Raw genomic sequence first — 22,667 nt, 5'->3', positions numbered from 1 at the left:
CCTTCAACATCCGGTACCGATACCGGTACTTCCAGGGGGACCATGAATCACGTGACCATGTTATCAACTTGTCAATCCGATAAATAACGCAAGCGAAATAACATTAAAGAGTTAGATTTAAAATAGTTACGTATGTATGTATGTATGTATATATATAATATAATTAACTATAAATATATAATAAACGTCCAAATAGCCAAAATTTAATTTAACAAATTTTTCAATATTATTTTGTATTAATACCATTTTTTCGTATCAATACCCAAAAGCTGACTAATAATACTTAATGGGCCTTTACAAGTTTTTGTTGTAAGTATCACTATTTATTCTGTAGTGAGATTAAAATTATGTGTCTGTTTGTTTGACTATGACAACGAATCATAAGTTTTCATTATTTTTTTAATGAATATAATATTAAGTAATTAACTCATAACTTAATTAATGCGTTTTTAAAATGACTCACAGATACATTAGGGATTTTAGTATCTTCAGACATATTAACTGTATTAAATTTTCTCAGAAATTATAATTAATATTATTCACTTTAACTGTATAATACATCAAACAATTGTTATATATCTTGTATTACTTGGCGATATTTTATTATGGGATGTAATTTACCGTAAGTCATCACTTAGAGATGAGTCACAAACTAGAATACAAACAATACAAACTAGGTTAGAATACATGAATACCGACCGAGCTTAAATCGGACTAAGCACTACCAAGTTTTGGCGTGTTAAATTCGTGTTTATTTTTATGTTTATTTTTGACAGAAAACATCTTAACTTAGATATAATTCCGTCACAAGTTTATCTATTAATCTCAAGTAGAGTCGCATTGTGATAAAATCCACACCTTTAACGGGAAAGGCGAAAGCCGTTGTTGTTAACCACATTTTTAGGTAAATTATTTAAGATAAGATACTTCTATTATTCTAAATCACCACCCACCTAGTTCGTGTAATGAACAATACCGTATTTGGTTACCATAACACTCTTGATCACGCTCTCTTTCGAGGGTCTTTGTCATTAAAACATATACTTGTATGCACAAGTATATAATTCGATACCAGAACTAGCACGTGTCTTATATACAAGTAAATGTACATACAAATCCATTGAAATTTCTATAAACGCACATGCATGCATTGTAATTACGTCGACTGCGAAAATAGAAAATCTATTTCAATGTTGCCGCTCGTGAATAATCATTCATCTTGCATTGCGCCGATTAAATTCTGTTTCTTTAGAAACTAAGTAGAATATTAAACGTAAATATCTACGAGAAACAGGTTATCCCGGAGATGCATCTACGCAGTGACAATAAACATTGTTCAAGATCGGAATCCAGTACTGTGACGCGACAAAAAGTCCATAGACTCGTAAAGGATTAGGGTCTCGACGGGAAGCCACAAGTGGAGGTGGTCCTTATCAAAAGTTTCAACAGCGTTCGGAGTGGGGCAAGCGTTCCAGTCGCACACTTCGCGCTCAACCGCAGCTGACTAGCCGCGCCGCGCACGCGCAACTCCATACCAAGTTCAAAATATGTCTACCGTTTCAGTGCTCAGGTGAAAACTATTTTGTGACAGTGCGTTTTGTGTACGTTAAGGTTCCGAGGATTTATATTGTGAAGTGATCGAGACACATATGTCAAGGTATTTTTTATAAATATGTTTTATAATATTTTTTGTAACTTATGCATTGACCTATTGCGACGTGCGGTTTCGTTTTGCGGGTATAATTTCAACACGCTTGTATGTCCGGCGTAAGTGGACTTTCACAGAGAATGGCAAACTACGTAATATTAAATTGCAATCATTAAATAATACTGTTTATAAAAATATAATAAACAAATATAAGGCGGCTAAGAAAAGTGGAAAGTGATGTCGTATTCTTAGGGGACTCGTCTGTGAGTTAATAATAAAATCGTTGACAGTTATACTTACAAGTATATTTAAAGTTATGTTAGAACTTACTAATATTTAGTTTCCTAGTTGAACTAATTTACAATATTTGTTTTTAATGACAAATATTTACAATGTCTGTTTATATTATAGATATAGTATTATAGAGAATAATTATTCAATTTAATGAAATTGATAACCTTGCAGTCAATTTTTTTTTTTTAAATTAATGTATATCATTTGATTAGTGTACTAAATAAATACAAATAAAAATAACCATAACCATTTTGATAAAATTAATTCGGTACGATTTTTTAACGACCTTTAACAATAACGATCTTTTTAGCCGTTTCAAAGTCAAATTACATTCTATTTCAAGTTGAACAAGATTTAAAATACATAACTAAATCATAATAATGAACATTAATTAGTTGGCAAGCAATTCATTGCATTACCTATATTTAATCGATATTCAATTTAATAATTTCTAAAAAAACCGCAACAAACAATAATTTTATTACGTTTTTGTAGAGTCAACAAAACATATAAAAATATATATTATCGTTTTTTATTTTATAATTTAAAGTAGGCGGATTAGCAAATGGGCCACCTGATGGTAAGTGGTAACCAAAGCGCATAGATATTGACACCTGTGGAAATATTAACCATCCCTTACATCGTCAATGAGAACTTGGGAACTCAGACGTTATATCCTGTGTGCCTTCAAACTGGAACACAACAATACCAAGTATTGGTATTGGTATACTTACCCAAACAGGTTAGCACAAAGCCCTAACACCAAGTAAAATCATATCAATCAAATTTAATTGTATTCTTATATTCTTATCCTGTTATATCAATACGTTTAATAGTGTGCGAGGCCTCGTTATATCTCAGTGGTTATTAGTTACAGAGAAAGTTTGTAACGTTTTCCATCCATAAAATAGCTTGACATACAATCTATATACTCTGCAAAACAATTGGAATACATCATATGTAGACAAATGTATAGTTAAAACAGTTTGTTTCGATAATAAAATTAAAAGAGTCACATTGTAATTGTTGAGGCGTATTTATATATCTAAGTTGAGTTACATATAATTAATTAATGTTTATATTTGGAACAAAATTAATAAATATTATTTTTTTAAATTTAATTTTAGATTAAAACTAAAATTAAATTTTAAAAAATAGTATTTATTTATTATAAGATTTATTTATTATATTTTTTTATTATAAGAGCGAGTTAGGTGTATATGATTTTAATTTTAGGAACTACCGATTCAATTTCTTGCCATGTATGTATGTATTTATATACATAAACATAGATAGTTCATTTATTGAGGAAGTTTTAGGCTATTGTTACTTCATGCTATAACCATAAATGTAAGCCAATATGATAAACTGTAAGCAATAATCATCAATTATATGATATAGTAATGTACATTAAATTAAAAATTAAATAGCAGCTTGGTTGATTTTTGTATACAGCATTTCTAAACTGTCAAACATATAACCATCCTTTTTAAATCCATGATAAGAAAATGAGAAAGCAATATTAGGCTCTGTTAAATTTTGTATAAACACTGATATTCGCGCTACGTTGATACAAAATCGGATAGGTGAGTAATCGGAGTAATTTTGCTTCGAGCCATTAACGATAATTTCGACCGGCACGCGACTCATTGCTAAACAAAGTTAAGTTTCACCCATAACATGCTAAAACATAATAATAATTATTTTTATTTAATTACTATTTTTTTAAATTTGTTAATTATGCTATGACGATGTCAATTATACAAAACTTATCAAAGAACAGCTTGTCTTAACACGGAGAAATAGATGCAACTTTTCTAAATTATTCGGTTTGACATTGTTTTGTGTAATATGGACGCCACTACATTTGAATTTTAGATGTCTATGTCATAAAATATTCGTTACAAAATATCCCTATAATCCCTACTTATAAACGTTAATTTCTCTTTCTGTCATAACCATGATTGGCATACGAATGAAAAAGACAGCATTAACACCCCAAACAACATTAATACGTTAAGGCGTTGATGTATATTTATATATATCCTGAATTAAATTATTCAATATCTATACAATCTCGAGAACTAGAGTTTCATCCATATTCATCCGCAGTTGCGTCATACCCTTCTATAATATTGACTGTATCCTACCTTTCATGGATGAAAAAAAAATCTCACTCTGGACGTAAAACTGTGAACAACACTTGAGTCAGGTAGTAGCTTTGGGATATGGGGATGGTCTTCACTGGGTCTTATAAATTGACTCTTTGTTATGAACAATAGCTGCAGAAATCGACGATACCCATTTCGTGTCAGGTGTCCAATTCCTTTGTTAACAGAATCACTTGCCAAAATCTTTTACAATGTACGCGTTACGACGTGTGCTTATAATTTATACGATAATAAATCTTATTTTCTTTTAATAAGGTTTCAAATTTTTTTTATTACATATTCAAAACGTTTATCTATAAAAATATTTATCGTGAGTACTATTTTTATATTGCTTATAAGCTACGATTTCATCACCTAGTAAAATAATACATGTGTTTTGCGTGTTTAAAGTTTTCTTCTTTTACCGATAAGAGAAGAGAAGAGAATTATAAAAAAACACACACCCACGTAATGTACTACAAGCACACAAGCTACAACCAACTAATAAAATAATACCTTTACCGCATTATAAAATTAAAATTGGAAATTAATATGCCATTGGATATTAAATTAACTACTCATTAAATAATTAAATATAATCCAGAGATTGTTAATTAAAAGGCGCATAAATGTTTTTATACATCAAGTATAGTATTTCATTTTAATTCTCAACATCATTATCGAATTACATGAATGTATAAATTTTTTAATTAAACACGATTATCCAATAATATTAAATTTAATATTAATTTCTCGAGTCCAACTCGAAACCCATTACTTTTGTAGGGAGATAGAAAATATATAAATATAAATACCTAGTTTCTGCCGGTGACTTCGCCCGCATGTGTTGAGTAGGAGGTTAGATATAGGTAAACTATGCCTTTTATGATGATCTGTTGAGTAGATTAAACTTTAACAAATAAACCAACACAAACACAATAATAATATTAATTAGGATTTTTCAAAAAAGCTATATGTCTACCATTATTAACAAGATATCTTTTCATAAATGTGTATGATTGGAATGTTCACAAAACATTGAGCCTCTCCTGACGTCAATCTGAATTATTTACCTTATAATATGTCAAGTAAAACTCAACGACAAAGACATTAGCGGAATCCCTTGACACAAAAAATGAACCCTTGTCGTGTACCTGTTGAAAAAAAAAACAACTTAAAATTAAAAAGCGTAGGTCAGCAGGCAATTGACGATTATATGATAACTCTTTTAATCAATATGTTTCGAAATTAGAATTATACGTAAAAATTGGTCGTTATTATAAGAAACAGATAATGCAAATTAAGTTTTTTTTTTTTTTTTTGTTACTGTGTACTTTTAAAATAAAACGACAAAAATATTTTTTTTTGTATTATCTGTATTCACACAAGCCCGGAACAAAGTTGCTTGCACAAAGGGCTAAGACAAATACTTTCAATTCGAGTTGAAGCGATTTCTACCGTTTTTCTTTCATAAAACTTGATCACTTAACATAATAAATACCTACCGTCATAATTTTAGCATACATTACATATTACTAAAATAATACATCAATCGATATATATGTGACTTTTCTAGGTCCGCAAGGCAGTACATAATGCATGAAAAATGTTCCTATGCCTTATATACTACATCGATAAATATATTTCTTCTAAATAGGGTGTGAAACAATACATTATATCAGAACGCGTGTCACGTATATTATATTTTATTGGCGTTACATAGTTATAATTAAAACACATCAATCGCGTGTCAATCTGATGGATTTATTTCGAAAACCAATGACTAAATCAAGGTTAAAAATTCGAGAGCCGTTGACACGATTTATTGCAATGAGGCTTTAACTTCGTTGTTGGAATAGATTTATTATTAATGAATTGAAATATTGAGGGTTAGATCTTTTATTGCTGCGACTGTACATATTAGTAGTACTGTAATAGTGCATGTGAAAAAAAAAAAATTATTACCTTTCCTATATCTATATTTATCTAGTTGTGTATATGTATATAGTAAAATTAACCATCTTAATTTATTAAATAACGTTTTTTCATTTTTAAATTAATTTAAAACTAATTATAAAATTCTGTTTACATTTAAGAAGTTAAATTTATGCAGATTTTATATGAAACAGTTATTGCTAAGTAACTACAGTTAACAGTAAACAAAATATGTTTTTAAATAAATTTAGTTTGTTACTATTTTCAAAAAAATATAATGAAATAATTGGTACAATATATGCATTTCTTTGTCATTTAAAAAAGTAACTTTTTTAATTATTTTACGTTTTCTAAATTCGAAATGTACAACAATCAAATCTTGAAACCGTCTGTGAACGATTTTGAAAAAAATATATAAAGATTAAAGGAAATATTTAGTGATATATTTTAATATGTATAAAAAGAACTTTAAAAAAATGCTTATCATCGACAATGTCCGTTATATCTCTCCGTATGCTGTCTGACTGTCTTTAAAAATTGCTGTTTAACATTCATTCATTAATCGATCGTGATCATTATAATTATGTAATCTTTTGTTTTTTAGACACTAGTTTGCCCTTGGCTTTACCCGCGTGTAAAGGGCGCAGGTGCTAGAAACCCTACGCCCATTTTTGTACCCCTGATCGATTGAGCAGTTAAAACTCGAAAGCGCAAAAAACAAAAAAGAAACACTTTCACGTTTATAATATAGAAGTAAGGAAATAAAAAAAAAACACGATTGCCAACAAACAAACTAAATGTCAGCCAATGTCACTCTGGATGGTGTTAGGATTCTAACGAAACTTCATTTAAAAGATATGGTGGAAAAAGTGACACATACATAAATACACTAATACATACTCGAGAACTGAAAACATTACACAGTTTTTTGGTCAATCACGTAAAAAAATAAATTCTAGAATCCAGATATATGTTGCTATATACGTTTTTTTTTATAGTTGAAGTGGAATAGGAGTTTGTCTTCCATTTCACCTGATGGAAAGTGTAGATGAAGATGAAGGTGGTACACGCCCATCCAAAAGAGACCTGAAAAACGTTATAATTATTGTTTCTGTAAAAGTATTATACATAAATATTTAAATTTAGAAATATTGATTAATTTAGACAACATATTATACAAAGCCTGTATATGATTTTCTTTTCGATTAATTTATCTACATGACATATAGCTTTTTCATCTTCTCGTAATTACCATGCTTTACATATTTTAACCAAATGTGAAGAAAGATGAATAAAAAATATGTTCACCGACATGTTTTTGGCGGAAGCTCACGAACTAGGAAGTAGTTGAGATATTGGTTGGCTGGGTTTATGGCATATTATACAAACTACCGCAGGTATACGAACTTTGAAGGATAACGCCTTTCAGTTTTTGCGTAACAAAAAACGTGAACCTTAATTAGTACAAACAAGTTTTATTATGTATTATTTAATTAGAATTTCTTTTTTTACAATGACAATATATTATATTATGTAAAATGCAAGTTTAAATATTTTTTATTTTATAATAAAACAGTTTTGTGTTTTTTTTTATAAATCATTAAGGTTAGATATTAAAATAAAAACAAAACATATTAAGAGTCACCTGCAGTCGTTTGTATAATAGAAATAAAAGTAATAATTTGAACTCGTAATTAAATTTACTCAACTTTACTAAAGGGTTTGTAAAATGTAAATAAATGCGGAACATAACTGATACCAATAAATGCCTTAATTATACGGTCGCTGCACTGGCAAATTTGCGACGCACTCATGAACCACAATTCGAGAAAAATACATTTGAAAACATTTATACTGCAAACAATAGAAAATAAATGATATATACACAAATGTATAGAAATATCATTTTAAATTTATATTTGAAAGCGATCTTTATATATTATAATTACTTTGTACCACTAGTATTTACTTTGTTTAATAATTTGATGGCGTCGTACAAATTCTGAACGCATCCATTCCAAAAGCTTTGACGTTTGTATATCAGCGCCAAGATTATTTTCTTTTCGCGCCAATGACCGAGTGCCATACTTATTAGTATGTTCTGACTTTATAATTTGTATGTATTCTTTATACGAGTTCAATTTAAAGTATTTTATGTGTTTTCGTCGAAGTTAAACATAAAAACGTTTTTAATTTTTTTTTACATTTCAAAATTAAATTAAAAAATATATATTGATTGTTTGGTAATTGACCACCAGAATTAAAGATTTTTAATTACCAAAACATACATAACGTGATCGGACGGGGTAAATTATGTTATTATGGCTTGGAAGAATACCAATAATAATTAAGATTATAAGAACGATTCACCTATAAATTGTAACTCTACAGTAATAAAAATGAACTGTACAGTACAGTAACAGCCTGTGAATGTCCCACTGCTGGGCTAAGGCCTCCTCGCCCTTTTTGAGGAGAAGGTATGTAGCTTATTCCACCATGCTGCTCCAATGCGGGTTGGTGGAATACACATGTGGCAGAATTTCAGTGAAATTAGACACATGCAGGTTTCCTCACAATGTTTTCCTTCACCTTATAGCACGAGATGAATTATAATCACAAATTAAGCACATTAAAATTCAGTGGTGCTTGCCCGGGTTTGAACCCACGATCATCGCTTAAGATTCACGCGTTCTTACCACTGGGTCATCTCGGCTCTTGAAATGAACTGGTTGTATGATGAATACAGCAATAAATATAGAAACGCATAGGTTAACTTGATGATTTTTTAAATGTAACTAAAGTAATTAATACGAAAAATATATTTATGGATGGTTTTGTTTGTCCTACAATTTAGATTTTAATAAAAAAATATTGTAATAAATTATTAAAAAAAAAAAACGAATTAGCTCAGAAGATTTAGCGTTCAAATATAAGCAGCATAACTGGGATTTCATCATGCGGGGAAGGGATATTCTGCAATATCTGTATCCTCTAACCCGCATTGAAGCAAAGGTAAGGAAGGTAGAAATAGCTGCAAACCTCCGAAAGTGGAGCGGCGGCATTTGTCCAGCAGCGTCACTGGCCTTTTTTTTATAAAAAACACATTCGATATACAAAAATATATCGAGAAAGGTAATAAGAGAACGCATTTTATTATAATAGTTGGTTTGCTTGATTGTGATATTGTAATCGATATTTGATTAAAGCCTTATTTCGTATCACAAAGGCCAAGTAAGGTGAATGGCGTAACGCGCCGCGCTTCCGGTACGATTACACGAATTAATTTACCATACCATTTTTTTGTTACTAAATCTCCTAAAGTTATAATGATTCTACATTGTAATTTCAGGATTATAGGAAAGCACTCAAACACGTTCGTCTTTTTGTTCTGGTATATTCTCCAAAACACGAATAGAAAAGACGAGTTTTCATGGTACGGCTATAGGCGACATTATTTTTAAACAGCGGGTCTCGAATTTTGAATTTATCTCCAAACTAAACTCAATTTATTAACGAACCTCAAAAATAACGATGAAATTGTTTTCTAAATTTAAAATATAACATTGACGTAACATTTACATAAATATGTGTTATATAATATCAAAATAATAACAGTCGATTATAAATCGCTTTTTATGGACACAACATGTCTCGGTCTAATATCCATGGTATCGTATCTATCTTAACTGAAGATCGTTGGTCTCAAATCCGAGCAAGTGCAAATTAGTTTAAATATGTTAAAATTTTGTTTACAATTCAAGTCGTGAACGGCAATGAAGGATTATCTAGAATGATTGCAAGAATTTATATCACAACTTATATGTAAAACAATCCAACAACCCGCAATTGAGCAATTAGTCTATAACGCAATTATACATTATATTTATTAAATTCATGTATTAATCGTCGATGCACATAAGTATATTGTTGTTTAATCATGTATAAATCGAGGCAAACATGTAAGTAATATTAGGAAACCAATATAAGGTTAATGTACTGTATATATACTGGTGGTAGGGCTTTGTTACTGGTGGTAGGGCTTTGTTACTGGTGGTAGGGCTTTGTTACTGGTGGTAGGGCTTTGTGCAAGCTCGTCTGGGTAGGTACCACCCACTCATCAGATATTCTACCGCAAAACAGCAATACTTGATATTGTTGTGTTCCGGTTTGAAGGGTGAGTGAGCCAGTGTAATTACAGGCACAAGGGACATAAAATCTGAGTTCCCAAGGTTGGTGGCGCATTGGATATGTAAGCGATGGTTGACATTTCTTACAATGCCAATGTCTAAGAGCGTTGGTGACCACTTACCATCAGGTGGCCCATATGCTCGTCCGCCTTCCTATTCTATAAAAAAAAAAAAAAAATATGTGTGTATTATGTGTATGTACGGGCGCACACGTCTGTGGCGAAAAGTTAATAGAAATAAAAAAAAATGAAGGACATCTGTCGCATAATAATTTTTTATTTATCTGACAATATAAATCAGTCATTAAAAATAAAAACTATAATATATTTGAATAGCCCAATTACACCAATAATAATAAAAATCAATGTTAAATCGAGTGACGCAATATCAGTTTCACCGCGATTAATATACTTGAATTAAGAACCTTGACAAAATAACCGTGAAACCACTTTGCAGGCAAGATCGAATTCTTGTAACATGTCATTATTATTATTTTTTTTTTTTAAATATTAACCTAGCTCCTTGTCGTTGGCTTGTTGTTGTTGTTGATCTAAAATTCTAATGTTTAAATATTTTTATTTATATATATAATTCTAGTTTTTGATTTTTTTATTACCGATTCATATAATTTAAACAGATTCGATTAGTAGTACCTAGTTGACGTATATGAGACACGTACGAAACGATTTCCTTCCTCCTTTCCTCAAGGTCTGGAATACCCTCTCGACCTCCGTTTTTCCCACCACCTATAATGTGGGTACCTTCCAGTCAAGAGTGAATAGGCATCTTCTAGACAAGTGTTATAACAGTCAAGCGCTAGAGCCCTATACATTAAAGAAAACTATATTTGATTTTTATATTTTCACTAATCTACTTGGAGGACTAAATTTCATACATACTAGTCCTCCAAAATACGAAAGTAATTGTCTCTATTTGCATCAGAACGTAGAACAGGGACCATAATATACTTTATGTATGAAATTACTAAGAATTTTTTACATTTTTTAATTTACAATAGAAAGACACTCGATGATCTATGATTTTCCACATAGAATAATTTGAAAATTATATAAAAAATTGCAACACAAATTCACTTGAGGTTTCATTAATTAAGCTATGCAGCTGAACAGTTTGCACTGTGGCAACATTTTTGCTTTGATACATATAATTGAATTCAAGTGCTTAGTGACCGTGGTGCCGTTTGTAGTGGAATTTTTCTTTACTCATACATAAACAAAATATTAAATGTTTTTGTTTATGAAATCCAATCTTTACTTATTGTCTAATAATAAAAATATGTATATAAATAAAACATAACATTAAAATATATAGATTATTTGATAATTACCAAAAAAAATGATTACATATTTAGGTTCTGGGTTCAAACTTAAGTCTTCTGAAACTTCAGTAAATTTCTCGGAAGAAATATTATTAATTTATTAACTCTGTACACCGCAAATTATAATAATAAAATATTATATAAGTAGTTAATAGTAGGTATAAAATAAATATCCAAGAAACCAATTTTAAAATTACATTATTATTTATTGTCATTATGAAACAATATATTTTATTTTTAATAAATTAATATTTATTTAAAACAAAATTAAACCTTCAACACACTTTCCCGAGCAAGAAGCGATTAGCGATCAAGTAGTTACATCACGGAGTTGCAGAATCGGCCGCCTTGCGACACTGGTCGTTACCCCTTTATAAACGTAGACGGAAAAGAGATGTTATATGAGGTAAAACTTCTAGAAATATTTATATTATAAACTAACTAATACCAACGACTTCGTCTGCGTAGTATCGGTTTAGTCAAGGTGACTTTCGCGGGCTGCGTACATTCGATTTTCGAATTTGTTTTTGTTATGTTGGTACACATGTCCCCAACATATTATGTTATCATTATCAGCCATTTTGCATTTTCGTTTGCTTTTAGATGTTTTGGTTTGCTTGGCCATTTTTTGGCGTGTTTAGTTTAGCGTATATATAATGTCAAAGACGGAAGTCCACAATAATATTCTTGAATTGTATAATTAGGTGTCGTTTTGTAATGAAGTTATCATCATGTTTTGCTTAAAATGTTTTTGGAACTCTTCATAAACCGCTTCTTTCTATATGCATATCTCCAATATTTTTTGCGTGACGCGCGCGCAGACACGAAGCGAGTTATTATTTACATACTAGTTGTACTCGTTGTACTGCGCTTTTTCATCAATGTAATGACTGTTACTTCGTCACTCGCCAAATCTGGGAAATCGGCTCACTTTGATACGCTATTGTGATCTGTGTATACTTCTAATTTTATAAATATTATAGCTAATATCGCATATCTGCTTCTGACATTTCACGATTTGCAGGTAATTTCTTGTTTCTCTTTATGCCGACTTTGGATTATATACGACTATTTCATCACATAATGAATATATAACCGAGTGCATCACATTTATGATAACGCTTTGCATTTTACGTAGTAGTCTATGTGTGTGTGTGTATATATGTGTGCGCATGTGTTTGTGTGTGTGTGTGTATATCAACTGGTAGGTCTTTACAAATCCACTAGTATTTCTTAATTGAAAAGAAAAAGAAAGTTACAATTGATTCTTGGATAACCACGGTATGGGTATGATAAGTCTATTTAACCAGGCTGTAATGAGCCATGTCACGAAGGTCCAATAAGTCTTCAGTAAAGCAAATCTTCAAATGTCTTCTTCAAGACAGGTCTTTTTTCTAGTTTTTATAGCGTTATTCTTATTAATATATTATTTTATATAGTATATTACGTTTATATAACTTCCTGTTAAAAAATCATAATAATAATTTTTGATATTTATACATAAGCTCCGGAAGTTACGTATCGATAAGCTTAGGAGGTTAATTAAAGAAATAATATTAAATTAATAATTTTTGTAATTCCTTTGTTACGTTTTATTTATTGCATATGCAATAGATTATATACGATAATAATATTTATTGTTTTGACGCTAAACATCGTTTTAGCAACTTAGTTCATTTTTTAAGAACATATCCCTGTAATATTCCAATATTGTCCTGCACAGTAAAGGCATAAAATAACTCATAGCCTACTTATAATAAAAATATTAAGTATACATAGTAGTATACATAATATTTTACTACTACAGAATAACAAAAATAATTCTCCATGATACAACTTTTAGTTATATCAGTATCATAAAAATATCAAATAAATGGTTTATTTTTTTATTATATTGATACATGACATAGATGATAGTAATATACATATTATAATTGTAATCTAATTCATATATTGTTTATAACCCAAATAAATAAAAATTTTACGACATTATAAGCTCTGAAACAACGATAAGTTCACTGAAGTTATGAGTACTATCAGTAAAATAGTATCTGTATAAATAAATAAAATATATATATTTACAGCTTTGACTACTGTGTCGATTTAGTAATAAATTAAATATTTAATGACCAAATTATGTACTGTAACTCAATATTTTTGATATTATTTTAGTGGAATTACATTTCGTTAATGAACAAAAAATTAAGCAATATATAATATATATAAGGGACAGTTATTTTTTGTCAATACGAATGGAATTTTGAATATGATCAGACCAAAACCTGGAAAAAAATATAATGTAGACGAGGGAACTTTCTTGTGCTTACCCTATAAAAGGGAACGTGCTTAACCTATAAAAAGTATAACGATTCATATGCCAATTATTAAAAAAAAATCTATTAAACTGCGCTAGAGTGATTGTGGATTCTTATTCGAGGTGTAGTAATTAAAATTATTTAATTTAGAGCTGTTGTATATTATTCCAATTGACGCACTCAGGCAAGACTATGTCGACATAGTTTTAGTTATATAAAATTATTTTGTATATGAACAGTAATTTTTGTTAAACATACTTCCTTCTCGAGTTGTCGCATTGCGTAGCAATTGTATGATTTGTATGTAACATCAAATTAGATGTTTGCAAAGGAACGGACGCGACTGTAGGAATCATCATAACAAACGGAAACACGATTGTGTTGTAATCTTTAACGCCACATGACACTCAGATGCTAAGCCAAGTGTAAACTTGTTTCGAATTCTTGAGAAACACTCGCTCCATAACTTATTATTTGAACTATTTACCTGTGATAATGTGCTCCTGACCGATTTCGGTATCGGCGGTCATTCTTAAGAGAGACTTATTGTGCTGGACATATTATAGTGCTCAAGTGTATGCACAAACATCTGGCACTCTCATGAGTGACGCAGGACCAACGGCTTTACGTGCTTAACCTATATATGATTTACTGGTGGTAGGGCTTTGTGCAAGCTCGTCTGGGTAGGTACCACCCATTCATCAGATATTCTACCGCAAAACAGCAATACTTGATATTGTTGTGTTCCGGTTTGAAGGGTGAGTGAGCCAGTGTAATTACAGGCACAAGGGACAAAAAATCTTAGTTCCCAAGGTTGGTGGTGCATTGGCTATAAGCGATGGTTGACATTTCTTACAATGCCAATGTCTAAGGGCGTTTGGTGACCACTTACCATCAGGTGGCCCATATACTTAACAAATGTCAAAAAAGGGCTGAATTAGCTTTCCTTTCTAGTTAAGATGAATATTGTGAATCCTAATTAACCACGCCTCTCTACTACGGGTTAGCGGATATGTATGTATATCTTTTTGAGCTTATTAATATGCAGATATCGTCACGATATTTTCAAAACATATGACATTAAAAAGTACGTGACTCAGAATTTTTAATGTATTTCATAAATATTTTACAAATTATTATATAATTTTAAACTAACAATACTTACGAAGATAATGTTGACAACGATTAGGTAAGACGAAGATAAAAAAGTGGATGGAGGGAGGGAGCGGTATGACATTTATAAGAAGGGAGTAAATGAGCATATTAGAAATAGATAATGAGGTGAAAGGAGGAGAAAAACAAAGTGCACTGACTTATTATAATCCTTATATAAGTTTCTTTATTTGGAGCACTCGAACTTTGAAATGAAATAAAACCAATCATAATATATAAACCAAACCAATATAAGCCAAAGTATTATTGCCGCCATTTTTTTTTCTTTAAAGGACATTCAGAGACTTTATATATATACACATAATCTAATATGATGTCAAAAAAACGAAGCTATGAGAAATGGGCTGTACTAACGTTTTACCGTACCTGGAAGAATTTTCAAGAATCAAATCAAATCAAGCAACCATGTTCTCCAACGTTTGTTTGACGTACAGGCACTGCTTAATCGACCACAGACACGGTTTTCTCAAATTTAAGCATTAAACGGTGGTATGTAGACATAAAAAATAGAAACAGTTAATTATATAGAAAGTCTTAACAAAGAAATTAATTTGAATAATATATATTTATATATATATATATATAATGTTATGTATAATGGCTTAACTTAACGATTGAAAAAAGCAATTTTAAAAAGACAGAACTGCAATAACCATTGATAACATTTAAAGACTTAAGGATAGGCTAATATAAAGAACCAGCTAACAGGATTATCCTGCAAAACGTTATCACTTTTATTTCTTTTAAACAAGTCACAGGAAATTGTTAAATAACATTAAATATCCGAGTTCTTTCGTGTAATCGTTGATGAACGTAGGCGTGTATTAAGTAATTTAAAAAATCCATGAGTACTTGAAGGCGATTACATCTCTTTAATAGAATGTCACAATTGAATAATGTGACCATAATGACGAATGATTGACGAAAGTAGGCCGACATGTACTTGTTCGTTTAAAATCAACCTAAAAAATATAATTTAACTTATGAAAATATTTAAAACCCATCGCTCCTTAATTCAGATATAAATCAATTACTAGTATACATATTTACTATTAATTAATTTTATGATTTTATCCCCATCATGTGAGAGATAGATACATATTTTATTATAATACGTCCAATCGTGAGACCAGCATAAACTTTCCCATTTATAATGTTACTAGCATCCACCAGCAGCTTCATCTATGTGTTATGGGGTCAGTGTTCCCATGTGTTAAGTTAGGGTATAAGCTCTATTTCAAATTTCATGCAAATCCCTTCAGCCGTTTGCGTAATGGGGTAACAAACATCCAAAAAAAAACAACTATTACATTAATAATAACTGGTTTAGTTATACGTATTTGGAAACGAATCTTATGTGTAATAACGTCAACTTTTGAACACAATTAACTTCACAATTGATTGTATCGACTGAGCAAATAAAACAACCTATATATACCAGCGATACTAAACCTTTCTTTATAGAGGCTACAAACACGTGTTAGTCATGATGTCGCGGGCCGCAAACAAAAAATATTTAAATAATGGTCTCTTAGGAATTGTTACGAATTAAATTAAACAACTATGAACGGATTTATCGCGTATATTTCAACATTTTTACTATCGTTTCTTGACGTTTTAAGCACTTTGCAGTGTCCGTAGCCACAAGTGGTTGTTTAATTCAAATTACTTAGGTGTTAATAAAACCTTCAAATTTAAAATTGAGCCAATCACAAATCCCGGCGGGCCGCAGGTTGATTACCACTGCCTGACTGTAGTAACGAGAATCACGGTTTGGTCGTAGGTCAAGAACGACTTTCACTCTTGCACGCAATGAGACGTGCACCTGTTGATTGCACGTTGGCTACTTTTATGTGTCGTGCTCTCATTGTTTCATTGAGATCATAGGAAAGTGGAATCTTAGGCTGACATCAATAATAATGAATTTTAATTGAATGGCTTTATTATTAAGTTACAGCTACATTAGAGATTAATGTATGTGAATTAAATAAACTGATATACCTGTATAATAAGCAAGTGTTTATTCTACGGCCATATCAATTTTATGACGCAGATATTCACTTTTATCCAACGGATATGAATTAGCGGGTCTGGGTTTTGAAACATTAGGTCCATAGTGGTCTGATAAAAAAAAAACAACTTCTGGCGAGCCAAGAGCTGGCGCTTATTTAACCCAAAGGCTGAGTCTAGCGGTGCAGAGAGGCAATAGTGCCAGCGTCTTGGGTACAATGAATTTGTATGGCTATAAATTTGTAATGTGTATTTTGTTTTTTATTTTAATTTTATATATTATAAAAATAATCCTTACAAATATAATAAATTTTTAGCAAATGCTCAATTATTTATATTATAGTTTTAATTGATAAATACCTACCCAGAAACGCTACTATGATTGCTTAAAATAAATTATATATTTTAACACAAATCCTTTGACAGGTCAAGTCATTGTTCTTTATCACTCATATTCGTATCACGTTATTTTTTTATTAAAATGGTCTTGGTTCTACCATTTCTGGAATCCGCAGGGTTTTAAGTCCGGTCAATCACCTCGGATTTCCTCATGTCTGATAGTTGTTTTATTATAACATATATTTCGTACGTATAGTTTTTATTTCTATAATGGAATTAATGTCAAAGAACTTTAGATGAAGATAATGTCCCGTTGACTTTGATCTGCGCATAAACCGACATGACCGGAGAGAGACTTTCCTGTGTCTTACGCAGGAAAGTCAGCTTTACGTGTTTTCCGAACCACGGGAGTTGTTAGCACACCTAACTTCCAAACTTGCTAATGTGAATTTCTTGAATGAAAATCTCATTAATTTTTTATTGGGTCCATTTGGAGTTTGAACCCAGGACCTCAATATATGCAGCCTTATAAGTTAGCCTAGTGATCTTTTTTATAGCTATAGAAGATTCCCAAATGAATATTAACGCAACCTTCTCTATATACATTGTTAGCGTTTGAACCATATGCATTAGAGTTCAGGAAGTGTCATAAGGAAAGCCCTGCAACCTCGATGTAACCTCTCACGTTTGCCTTAACCCGACCACGATGATGCCTTGGATGTGGCCTCGTGGTCCCTCGTCACATCTATTTAACAAACATTAGATAGAAATATTTTACGCAGAAAAATAAACAAAAAAAGTGAGTTGGGTAATTATATTGTAGAAAATTGATTATTAATTTAATAAAATGATACATTCAATCCTATATTTAAATGATCAAAACGAAGGTTAGTAATTTCAGAGGCAGAAAATTCGATCACCACTAGAACTGACAATCTTGATAAGTTTCTATTAATTACATAATAATTTCAATTTATAACAACTACAGTGATACATAGAAATACAAAAGCAAAAAAAACAGCCTGCTAACATCATTTTTTTTTAAACTATAAGATTTCATTGATTAAAAAAAAAATGGTATAAGATTCAAACTCTATTTGATGTTTGACTTTTATATTGTAAAATTATATGACAGATATTTAAATTTCGGAGCTCTACTGCCTGTTTTCAAAGAGTTAGTATTTTACATTATGCTACCAATATTTTTATTTTCTCTTTCAATTGAATTAAAGTTTGTGGTAGAAGTTGGTACAACAGCATCTCCATGAGACCAGGGCTCAAATTTTCTCATTACTTTGTGGGGCCGGCCCTTAGTTGATCTATTAAGACATAAAAATAAAATAAAAATAATGTTGCCGTTACAGCGAGGAAAATCGCGTCATCCTTCTTTTGTTGTTATGAAAATTTAAATTGTTTTATGTGAATATGGTAATAAGGAGTCGTTAAATTATGACCCCAATACGTATTACAAATTGTCTTCGAATAATGAGTATTCTTAACTCAAATAACTTTATGTTCGTGGTTAAAGGTTCAAATAATATAATGTTTGTGGCTGGAGTCGCATGCAGTTTAAATATTTATGAGTTGAGCAAGGAGGTTTTATATATAATATTTCGTACATTAAAACCGACTATAGCATTGATATCAGGGTATTTGTCGGACGCTTTCAAAAATATACTTAAAACCTTATTTAATTGATGTGATTCTAAGAATTGCTTTAATACGAACAGAAATGCAGTATGACGAACAATTAATTCCTGCTTATTGAACCTTATTACATTTGTTATTATAAAATAATTCAAAGTCCCGCAAACATTCTTAAATCGTTAAAAGTAAAAAGTATTTTATCAAGGTAATAAGGGCAAAATGTTTAACCCGCGTTCACACACGTGTTCGACATAAGCCTTGATATAATAAATATACTGGTAAGTCCACGAGGACTACGTTGAGGATGAAAAATTTCGACGCAGGTCAGGTGCGACCTTAACTTTTGACTCGGTATATCTTTATATTCTTCGGTCGAAGTCATTTAAGCAGTTACATTTAATTTCAATACGATATTTAGGTTTATAAAGGAATACATTTTTATTTGTTTTATAATATGCATATTGTTAAATATTTATAAATAGGCAAAGACAAAACAGCTGTAACCATTGGTACGAATAGTTATTGACGAGTTTTAGTGTTCTCAATAAAAATGAAGATACAAGAAAAATGTTCTGACTTATGAAATGATTTAATTAAATAGACATTTGATTTTGTCACATTTAAGGAAATGTTAATCTTTGACATTTCAATCCACGCGGGCAAGTTCAATAAATACTTAAAATGCCTATTACGGTTGACTTGCTACTATTAAATGGAGTAATAAAGATTTCCGACGGTATTTTATCAGTTTTAATTGTAAACCATTATCATTAAGGTTAGGTTAGATAAATTTTTCAATCAGATACATTGAAATAATGTCTACATGATATGCAAATAAATGAGTAACGATTAGGACACGGTGTGACACGACTCACTATTACGTGGATGAATGTTTCTTAATATTGCGTGGTAGCAATTAAAATATATAACTGTATAGGAATGTATTTCGGCCTTGTTTATTACTTGTGAGGTAACTAGCATGTAATATGAGAAATTGGGATAATTATTATGCAGTGGTCAATTTTAGATACAAAATAATTTGTATTGTTTCAAGTTTAAAATTAGGTCTTTAAAATAATTTTGACGCTGAAAGATTTCAGAACATCTGAACCGACGATTGACGGGCCTGTTGGCGTGGTTGATAGATACTTGCATTTCACGCCTAAGGTTGTGGGTTCGAATCCCACCCAGGACAGACATTTGTGTGCATGAACATCTTTGTTTGTCCTGAGTCGGAGTGTAATTATCTATATAAGTATGTATTTACAAAAGAAAAGTAGTATATGTAGTATATCAGTTGTCTGGTTTCCATAGTACAAGCTCTGCTTAGTTTGGGATCAGATGGCCGTGTGTGAATAATGTCCCAGGATATTAAAAAATAAATAAATAGACGATTGCGACTTAAGCTTGGACAAGCATCACTTTCACTGTGTTTAATTTGTGTTAATAATTCATCTGTGCTCGGCGAAGGAAACACATCGCGGAGAAACCTACGTATGTGTGTCGAGCTACAGGCAGAAGGGAATAACATCTTGGCTTCCAAGATTTTTTTTTTTTATATAGAATAGGAAGGCGAACGAGCATATGGGCCACCTGATGGTAAGTGGTCACCAAACGCCCTTAGACATTGGCATTGTAAGAAATGTCAACCATCGCTTACATAGCCCATGCGCCACCAACCTTGGGAACTAAGATTTTATGTCCCTTGTGCCTGTAATTACACTAGCTCACTCACCCTTCAAACCGGAACACAACAATAACAAGTACTGCTGTTTTGCGGTAGAATATCTGATGAGTGGGTGGTACCTACCCAGACGAGCATAAAGCTCTACCACCAGTAAAAATTGATTGCGCATTGGCGATATAAGGGATGGTTAAAGTTTCTGACAGTGCCAATGTCTATGAGCGATGTTGACCACTAAAAAAGTTGTATAGATGTTGCATTCATGAGATTTATTTATTTTATAACTATAGTATTTTAAGCATAATTTCAAAATAAATGAAGACAAATTGCACACACCTATAATAAGGTAATTGGTGTCGAGTTAGAATGAGGATGGCATTGCGACATAGCAGAATATTGGAAACATCCTCTCAACTAGGGCGTTTAATTAATTATTATCCGTTTGGCATAATAATTGGTATATTGGCCTTATAGTTACTCTATTAGGAAACTTTAGGAAGGTTTTTTACATAATGCCTCAATACAAGATTTATATACTGTCTCTTGCCTTCTGTCTACACAATATTATAGGTGCAAAATATACAGATTTAGTTAAAACAAAGATAGACAAATTAAAGGCATTCACGAATAGCCGCAACATCAAAACTTAACAATAAAGATAAAATATTAACTTAATAGACATACAACACAAATGTATGTACAATAAATAAATAAGTATGTATGTACAATAAATGTACAAATGATATAATTATTTCTACTAATACTATTCTTAATTGAATATTTTCTTTAGCATTTTATAGCCCGGGTCTTATTATAAATTTATAATTGATATCCTATTTCTGTATATTTTTGAAGAGTTCAGATTATTTCACGATGGCTTGGTGTCGTGACGTCACTCATTTTTTTAAATATATTATACAATTTTGAATTAATAATCTGTTATGTTAATAAAAAGCAATAAACTTATAATGTTTAATATTTAATTATAATTATTATTTATTTTATTAACTGATCTTTACATTCGCATTGGTAAAATAATACACATTTTTCATGAAATTATTACAATAGCTTATAAAATATATATGTCTAATACAACCAACCAATGGTTGGCAGTTTTATATCATTTAAATTGACTTTGAGAGTATAATCTTCGAATCTATCGAGCAAGCAGAATGGTAATCAGGCTGAAACGTGCAGTTACACAAAGATATCTTACAACATTATTATACGCGATTTGGATATCTTATATTGATCGTGTACCAAACGCAGAAATCCGACGAAAGACAAAAGTCGAAGATATTGGGAAGCGTATCACGAGGTTAAAGTGGAGATGGGCTGGACACTTGGCCAGATAAAAAGACGGAAGGTGGACTAAAGTCGTCACGGAGTGGTGGCCTAGAGAAGAAAAAATGGGCAGACCACCCGCCCGATGGTCAGACGATTTTAGGAAGATGGCGGGTGCTCAATGGATGCGACTAGCACAGGACCGGGAGAACTGGCGCGCCTGTGAGGAGGCTTATGTCCAGCAGTGGATTAATGTGGGCTGAATATTATAAATACTAGAAAAGCGTAAGCGACGTATTTACTATTTATAACAACAAGAAAGACGAGGTAACTCCTCATTGGTTGCGGCTTCAATATTCCATACTGAAATATATTTGTTTTCATTACGAATATATATCACGTAATTTAATAAAAAAAGAAAAAAAAAAACATACCACAGCATAATAGAGCATTATTTAGTATCTCCCATGCTTTCTAGAATTTAGAAATTTGTAAAAGTTATTTATCTCATCATTGTTCTGAAATGATGAGTAGCTGTAAGATAAAAACAATACGCCTAAATTCTATTAAAATAATTTGAACAAAGAGAATGAGTTTCGAATAAATTTTTACGAGAATTTTGAGTCTGTTATCGTAGCAATAATAATAAGTCGCATTTGAAA

The 22,667-nt window shown here is 31.0% G+C and overlaps 1 protein-coding gene across 1 annotated transcript in view; it reads left to right on the top strand.

Annotated features, from left to right (window-relative positions):
• Positions 1 to 1,232: 1,232 nt before the first annotated feature.
• Positions 1,233 to 22,667, top strand: part of LOC126770285 (patched domain-containing protein 3) — a 45,119-nt gene continuing 23,684 nt past the window's right edge. The window contains exon 1 of the mRNA XM_050489613.1: positions 1,233 to 1,657. The gene's annotated coding sequence lies outside the window, so the exon portion shown is untranslated. The remainder of the gene's footprint in view (positions 1,658 to 22,667) is intronic.

Source organism: Nymphalis io, chromosome 8 (assembly GCF_905147045.1).
Source record: "Nymphalis io chromosome 8, ilAglIoxx1.1, whole genome shotgun sequence".
Lineage (NCBI taxonomy): Eukaryota > Metazoa > Arthropoda > Insecta > Lepidoptera > Nymphalidae > Nymphalis > Nymphalis io.
Note: the sequence above shows the minus strand (reverse complement) of the source record. Positions and strands in the feature narration are given on the sequence as shown.